The sequence below is a fragment of the Sarcophilus harrisii genome, chromosome 4 (genome assembly GCF_902635505.1).
Source record: "Sarcophilus harrisii chromosome 4, mSarHar1.11, whole genome shotgun sequence".
Taxonomy (NCBI): domain Eukaryota; kingdom Metazoa; phylum Chordata; class Mammalia; order Dasyuromorphia; family Dasyuridae; genus Sarcophilus; species Sarcophilus harrisii.
This window is the reverse complement of record NC_045429.1, coordinates 96,039,713-96,048,245: the sequence shown is the minus strand read 5'-3', so window position 1 is coordinate 96,048,245 and position 8,533 is coordinate 96,039,713. Positions and strand designations below refer to the sequence as shown.

At 45.5% G+C, this 8,533-nt stretch overlaps 1 protein-coding gene across 1 annotated transcript in view; it reads left to right on the top strand.

The window, feature by feature from the left end:
• Positions 1–4,405: 4,405 nt before the first annotated feature.
• The window catches only part of SYT2 (synaptotagmin 2), a 174,804-nt gene continuing 170,676 nt past the window's right edge, over positions 4,406–8,533 (top strand). The window contains exon 1 of the mRNA XM_031937150.1: positions 4,406–4,603. The gene's annotated coding sequence lies outside the window, so the exon portion shown is untranslated. The remainder of the gene's footprint in view (positions 4,604–8,533) is intronic.

Below are 8,533 nucleotides of genomic sequence, written 5' to 3'. Positions count from 1 at the left end.
CCTGTAAGCCAGAAAAAGGTTCAAAACGTTGGAGTTGTTTAATGTCAATACATTGGCTGAAGCCCAGTTCATTTGACACCAATTCTTTCCTGTTTGTTATATTTACAACAATTGGGCATCTGAAAAGCTTTTTATGCAGACAAAAATCTCACTAGGAGGAAGCAAAAACAATTTAAAAGGGGGTAGAAAATAGGAGCTATGAATAAATACAGAATAAAAATGAATTATTTTACTCAAGGCTGGAGTGTTACCATAGGGGCAACTGTTGTAAGAGATTTGTTATCAAGAATAAAGTGACCATTATTTATTCCTCCCCCCAAACTCCTTAAGAGAAAAGGATAATAAGAAAATAAATGGGAGACAAAGACAGGAGATTCAAGCTAGAGAATGCTGAAATAATAAAACTGATGGAAGTTATAGAATTTATGAGATCTTTAAGACAAAGATGCCCCATCCGTGATCTGTTCAGATGGGTTTGATTCCTTTCTGCTTGAATAGTTAGGAAATGATTACTTTTGAAGTTCCATTATCATTCTGGGATAAGTATCCTCAACCATTGATGAATCACTGATTGAAGTGCCGAAAGAAAAACAGACACCATTGAAAACAGAGCCACCTAGTCAGTAGCTGAAGAACTAGTGGTGTTAGAGTGGAGGAAGGTAGGGAGGAATACATGTCTGTTCCCATCCTTTGCTTTTCCTGCAAGAGAAGCCTGAAGGAACAGAGAGCAGGGATGCTGACCTGCTGATTAGATTTATAACCCAGATGCTATTGGTTCTGATGAATTAAAAGAACATTAAAACCGTAGCCTGGGACACTGCATCTTTCATTTACCTAAATTGATTGCAGCACGAATCTCTTAACAATCTCTGAGAAGACAGGTTTGCTTTATCTAACCCTGGCTTCTCTGGAGTACTTAGAAAAAGTTGGGGCACTTAGATTGATTGGGGAATTTGATTACCAAGACAGGAAGCGAAGCGTGTCTCTTTAAGAAACTAATATTATCCAGACACATGAGCCTAAGTATATTCTGTGAATAGGAGGCTTCACCTTATACCCTAGTCAATCATCCTGATGGAACAAATTGAATCTTGTTAGAATGGAAACTATGAGAGAGAGTGTGGAGGGATTGATTAGCACAGTGGCAAGGTAGAAAGAACATTGAACCGGAGGTCAGGAGACCTGGGTTCTAGCCCCAATTCATTCATCAAGCATTTATTTAATACTATGTGCAAGACATGTGCTGTCACAGAACTAACAATATAATGGGAAAGACAAGTATGCAAAGAACTATGCAAGAAAGAGGAAGAGTGCAAAATCCTGTGAGAAATCTGGAGCAGATACAGATTGCCATTCGGTGGCAATGAAACCAGGTGGAAAGAAAGTTCAGCAGTCGTGAATTAAATACCCACCAAATACCTGCTAAGTTTGGGGGGAATACAAAGACAAAAACCAAATGATCCCTATACTGAGGGAAGCTTTATAGGGGAAAAACAATATGTATACGAAATGCACTTGCCAAATGGAGTGGGATAGGCTGCATAATAGAATGTAGCATTTTAGCCAAGTCTTAAAGTGCTTCTTTGGCAATTGGTGGCTTAGTGAATAGAATTAGGAAGTTAGAAAGACCCTGGGTTCAGATTTTGTCTCAATTTTCTCATCTATAAAATGAGCTGAAGAAGTAAATGGCAAACCAGTCCAGTTATCTCTGCCAAGAAAACCTCTGAAGAGTCAGACGCGACTGAAATAACTGAACCCCAACAATGAATGAAGTAAGAGAAAGATCTGGACAGGTAGAGATTGGTGGTGTGGAGGTGATTAGCAGATATACATTCTAGGAATGGGAAATAATGTGAATAAAGGCACAGATATTATAGAATCATAGATTAAGAGCTAAAAGAGACCTTGGAAGTCACCAAATCCAAACCCTTCATTTTTTAAATGAGAAAAAAGGCTGAGAGAAGTCAAACCCAGGACCATAGAGTTAGTGTCTGAGACAGGGTATGAACTTGAAGACCAGCAAGAAACAGAGTGAAAATTGGAGTAGTAGGGATAGAAAGAAATCACGTTTTTCTGGATCACAGAAAATTTGTAGTACCAGAATGGTACTAGTTTGTGAAATGCCTTGATTGCTAGATTTTATTAGGTAGCCATGGGAAGTCACTGAAAAATTTTAATTAGAAGAATGATACATTAAGAAGACTATGGAAGGAACAGTGTGAAGGATAGGGAAGAGACTGGAAAGCTGTTACTGTGTACATTTGAATAAGTCATTTTCCCTTTCTAAGCCTGTTTTCTCACTGGAAATAAAACATGAAAAGAACTGGATGACCCCTTAGATCCTGATTAGCTGGGAAATGTTGTGATGCTAAAACCATCTCAGTGATAAACAACCCAAAGATGGCAGGTCACAAGAATCATCATAATTAAAGGACACAATGATTATCATCTAATGAAGACTCATTCTTTATTAGTTTTATTTCTTCCATATTTTCTGTTTCAGCCTCAGGGTTATCTCTGCTCAGCAGCTGGGCAGTTTATGCCAGCAACTTCTTCACTAGAGCTCTGGGTTGAGGCAACTTCAATCAGATTTAGGATTTCCCCAGTGTTTTCCATCACCCCCTTCTGTGACAGTCTCATAAATAGCTACTCTCTCCCCCTTGCTCTGGGTCAGGCTGATGAATCTCTCCATGGGCTGTCACATGCTTGAGAATTATTTGCAAGGTGACTTTCTACAAATCCATTCTGTACTCTATTTCCACATACCCTGAGATCCCAATTCCTCCAAGAAACCCTGGAGGGCAATCTTCTTGACTTTGTTCCATCCCAACTGCAGGAAATGAAGAGTGATACTTTTTGATGTTCTACTACAAAAGGAGCCTTCATTATTGAGTTCAAAGCATTTGGCATTCTTTGGTGCTTGATTTCTGTTCAATTCATGGTTGAAAAAAATGTAATAGCACCAGGCTTATTGCTTTCCTGCCTCTTTTCTCCCAAGCCCTTGCCAGGCCACGTTGATATGGCTTGAGCTCCACATTTGCTGGATTTGGAGTCAAAAGACTTAGATCTAAATTGACCTGGGTGCTAATTCATGGTGTGACACTTGGCAAGTCACTGGACTCCTCAGAGCCTAGTTTCCTCATTTGCAAGATAGTGTAAGAGTTGAGAGAAAAGTGCTTTTACAAAGCTCGTAGTGTCACATAAATACAAGCTATTGATATTTTCCTGCTTTAGGACTTTTCCCCACTCCCACTTTTCTGTTTCTCTCTAAATTTTGGAATAAACTGGATGGGGGTGTCTCTTCGAAGAGCCGTTTTTCTCCTCCCCCTTCTCTTCTTTTTCCATTGACCATTCCAGCACCCTACTGCTGATTCATCCTACTTGGTGCTGTCCCACTTTCATATCCAGTCCTTAGAAGAAATCTTCCCGGGGGGTAGAGATGGGCAGATACAATCTCTTGACTTTACTTGTCCCTCTTAGTGTCTCCCACAATGACAGTTCAACATGGCTCTTCTGGCACACAGGAAGATTTAGCCCTTAAACTAGCTTAGGGAAATGAGTAAGTAGCAGCCCTCTCAATCAGGGGTGGTTGTTGCTGGAGTACCTTAGGGACCCCAATATAGCTGGAGTGGGGTGGAAAAACTGGGGAATGAGTAGGCAGAAAATATATTCAGAGAGGAGAACGCATGGTTCTTCACCCTGAAGCACTTAGGTGGTTCAGTGAATAGAAGGCTGGTCCCGGAGTTAGGAAGACTAGACACTTTCTGGTTATGTGATGTGGCACAAATCGTAACATACTTTGCCTCAATTTTTCTCAGCTATAGAATGGGAATAATAGTAGCGCCTCCTTCCAGAGTTGCTGTGAGGGTCAAATGAGACATTTGTGAAGCATTTGCCCCGTAGTAGACACCATATAAATTCTAACTGCTATTATTAATAGTAGTGTTATTATCCTTCTTAGAGGTGGAATGGTAAGGGTCCAGAGGGGAGCCTTCTCAGCTGGGGGCTTCAGTTGCTCCATTTACATAATAGGAAAACTGGCCAGGATGGGACCCTCTGGATCAAGGGCAGGAAAAGGACCCCGTGAGACGTGGAGACAACCTCAAAATGGGGGTCACAGAGTCCCCTCTGGGGAAAAAGGAGTGCCTTCCCCCATTCTCAGTGTCCCCAGCCAAGAGGGCCGGCCCCAATGTCCTTGAGCCGAGCCTAGAAAAGGCGGTGAGAGGTCCAGCCACGGAGGCTCACGTTAAACAAGCCTGCAACCCGCGGCAGGGTCAGGTTCTCCCCCCAGCAGCCCCAGCCCCAGCCCAACTTTCCTCCTCCCCCACACTGCAGCTGCTCCCCCGCCTCTCGCCCATTGATCCGTTCTCCCTCCTTCCCTCCCTCCCACCTCTGGCTCGGGCGCAGACTGCTAAGCTCAGCAAGTCTTGCAGCAGAGACACTTCGAAGCGGAGTTGGGGCAGAGGCGGAGCAAGGAGGGGACCCGGTCCCGCGGAGACAGATGCATCCCGGTTAGAGTGCCGCGACCGCCGCATTTCCCCAGCCGAGCCCCCCGCCCATCGGGAGGCTCCTTCCTCCCCAGCTCCCTTGGGGCTGCACCCCGGTGAGTCTCGTGGGGGGCGCCTACCCACCTCCTTTAAAGTTTCTTCTTGGTGTTCCTTCTCGGGGCGGCGGATCTGAGGAGCCGCAGAATCGGAGGTGGGTGCGGAGGAGCAGAGCCCGGGCTGCTGGGCACTTTGCGCCCGATTGGAAAGCGGTGCCGGTGCAGGAGCGGACGAAGCGGCTTTGGAAGTGGGTTCCTCCTCCCGCATCCCCGCTTCCGAGCTCCGGGGGGTGAGCAGACAGTTCCTTAGTCTGAACCAGGTAGGGCGGCTCGGAGTCCCAGCATCTCAAGGTGACAAGCTGCAGAGGGGGAAGGAGGCGGGGTCCACACTCCGTCGGGTCCTCTGGCACTCCCCCGGGACCAGGGACCTTCCTCTTTACTCCCATCCCGGGGTCTCCCAGGCCCCGCCAGGACCGAGCCGTCGGGGATGTTTGCTGGCGCCCCCTGAGCACTCCGGGGGAAAGCCTGCGGCTCGAGCTGTCAGTGGGATTGACTGAGGGGGGATATAAGAAGGGAAAGGGCGCAGAGACCCTGAAGTGGGGAAGAAAAGATAGTGTTATAGGCAATGGGGGATACGTGGAAGTGGGAACTCAAATGAGGTAGGGCACCAAGGAAAAAGGAGAGCGGAGACCCCTTCCCCGCTGCCCAAATCCCATGACTCAGCATGTCTCTGCCCCCTTCCCAGGTTCCCTTGCCAGGTCTGTCTCCTGCCAAGATTCTTAGGGTAAGCAAGAACTGGGGTCATATGCCCCTATGGCCTCCTTCATTTGCCCTTCACTTCTGAACACAATCAATACCGTGACCCCCTCTCTCGCCCTTCTTCTGGACTGCCCCACCGAAGGGAAAATTACCTGTCCCATATGTTCCCATATGTCTGTCTCTTTTGCATCCCTGACCTTCCTTCCCCTCAACAGTCTCCTTAAGGTCTCCTCCCTCTCTCTACCCCAATCCCTCTGCAAAATCAGAATTTCTCCCTCTCTATCCACACCAACATAGATGTGTCCATGTAGGTGGGTCTAGGATTGGGGGTCCAGAGGACGGTAGAATCCTTTGATTTATAAAATGTCTAAACTGGAGGTGATTTAGAGATTATCTCCTCCCAGTGCCTCATTTTACAGATGAGAAATTTAAGACCTAGAAGGGAAAGTGCTCTGCCCAAGGTCATAGAACTAGTCAATGGCAGAATCAGAATTAGAACTCAGGTTTCCTCATTCCGGGTCATGTTTTCTGCTAAAATCACACTGCTTTCTCTCTTCTATCCACTGGATTCCAAACGAGCATCTAACTGAACAGTGCTGGGATCCTGGATTAGAGGTGGGAAAGAGAAGAACTGGGATCTCTGGTTGGCCCAGAAGCCCTCGAGATCAAAACCTACTCTTCTGGGACTGCAAAGAGATGGATAGAGGAAGGGGGAATATCAGTGGGGAGGAGGAGAAAAATGGTGAAATATGAGGAGCTGCTGAAGGAAAAGGCTCTTGTAGTCTCTTGGCAAGAAGCAAGAAACAGAGAGTGAACGTGGGATGGAGAACTGAGCTTGGATTGAGCAGGTAGAGGCTGAATGAAGAAGAGCAGCCTTAATTGGGGTGGAAGTGAGAGGGGAGAAAGAGGGCACTCTGGTTGATTGATGACAGGGAAAGAAGAAAGGGACAGGACTTCATGGAGGTCTGGGAGGGTGTTGGCTGGTTGAAAGCGTCCCTGCCTCACAACATTAACAAGATTGTTTCTTTCTTTCTTTCTTTCTTTCTTTCTTTCTTTCTTTCTTTCTTTCTTTCTTTCTTTCTTTCTTTCTTTCTTTCTTTCTTTTTTGGAGGGGAGGTGGTATTTAACCATTTCCTATCTACTTCTTTCCATTCCAGGGCCCCCAGCAAAGGGGTTGCAAGAGAGGGATGGGGGGGAAAAGAATCATTTTAGCTCCCTCCCTCTGATTCTGGCCAAGACCACTACTTCTTAGCACTATTTTGCCCCTTTTCAGGGAGGGAGGAAGTTGAGGAGTAGGATGGGGGTCAGGACTCTGGCCCCAGGGCCAAGAGATCTCTGATGCAGTGGGACGTGCCTGGTGGAAGAGCTGGGCCTGGCAGGCTCTGCAGTGTGCAGCCCCGTCTCAGGACACAGCAGGTGAGTCAGCTCCTGGGGCCAACACCATGACATATTGCCACCCGGCACTGGAAGCCTTGGTGCCAGCTGCTCCTAACTCAAGAGTCCTGTTCACCAAGTCCCCCCTTACTCAGAGTCCTTCAGTCATTTCTCCTTATTTGGGCTGCCTCTTCCTGTGGTTTAGATTGTGTTTAAGTGTAATGTAGTAGAGTCTGACATCCGAGGACTTGGGTTTGAATTTTGTTGTTATTGCTGTGTGATTTTGGACAAATCTCCTGGACAAGAAGAGTTTTCTTGGATAAAGCACCAGGCCTGGAGTCAGAAAGAAAGGAATTAAAACTCGGTCTCAGACATTTTACTAACTGTGTGGACCTGGGCAAGTCACTTACTCCTGTTTGCCTCAGTTTTCTAATCTGTAAAATGGGGATAATAATAGCACCTACCTACTATTAAACGAGATATTATTTGTAAAGTGCTTAGCATAATATATAAGATAATATATATAATGACATATAATATATACTATATATTAGTATATTTAATATATGACATATAATAAGTACTATATAAATGTTAGCTATTATAAATATTGTTTTTATTATTACCAATCTTTGAAGTATCTTCTAGCTCTAAATAGTTTGAACTTTAATCATTGGAGACAGATTCCAGCCCTACTCACCTTCAAGGGTGGTATAAAGAAGATCTAGTGTAGGGAATTCTTTGCCTTGGAGGTCATGTCTGGTTCATTGCCTATATTACCTTTAGAGAGTTCCATGAGGGAAGAAGACAAATGATTATCAGTCCAGGGCATCTTAAACTAGCCTTCCTCTATTCCCTCCCTCCCCACCTCCACCTCATTCTTCCTTTCCGCCTGGAAGAACTCATGTACTTCAGAAAACGGGCAGAGAAAGCGCAAGTAGACTCTCTTCTGCCAAGGGGAGCAGGTGCTATTGACTAAGCTGCTGGTTTCACAGACATGGGTTACTGGAGCATTTGGCTATCCACAGCTCCTTATTGTCTTAGATTCTGGGGCAGGTGGGCTGGGGGAGAGCTTTGTAAGTAAGGAAGTAGGTGGTGTTATAAATCATTGCTTTACACCTCCCCAGAGCTAAGGGCAGCTAGAATTGCATTATGTCTCCGACTGGATTTGCTCCTGTGCAAAGAAAGCATTTGGTTGATAATGGGTTGAATTGAGTTAGGTTCGTCTGTGCGACTGCCATTGAGTAGGAATCTTTTTCTAGGGTTTGCTCTAAATACTCTCTAACCTAATATTGCAATGGCTTATTCTCTCCGTTCCTCCCTTTGTACCAAAAGAGAGTCTCTGAGCATGTGCGGGGGCAGTTCAGCCCCTCACTCTTCCAAGCTACCGAGAAAAATCCCTGACCTCACCCTATCCACTCACTGGAGAATGAAAGTTTCCAAATCAGCCTTATAGTTTGGCTGTCAAAGATGCAGACTTGACCTTGGGTTTTCCCATGTTTGTAACCTGTCTTTATAATGTTGAATCCAACTATCTCCTCCTGAACCCAGTTCGTGCATTCACCTGACAGGGAGAGGGAGAAAAGGAAACTGAGTAAGAGAAGGGAACTGGAGCAGTGAGACAAAAGCATGAGAGAGAGGAGGTACTGTATCTTAACTGGCCCTATTGGAGAAGTGGAACTGGAGACAATGTGTTAGTATCAGAAAATCCCAGTGCTGGAAGGTCACCCAGCCTGGTCCTCATTTAATGAGGAAACCTAATGGTATACCCAGGAAGTTGTCACCCAGTCTTTGCTTTGAAAACATTCATTGACAGGGTGCTCACTACTCTTCAAGGCAGTCTATTCCATGCCTGAG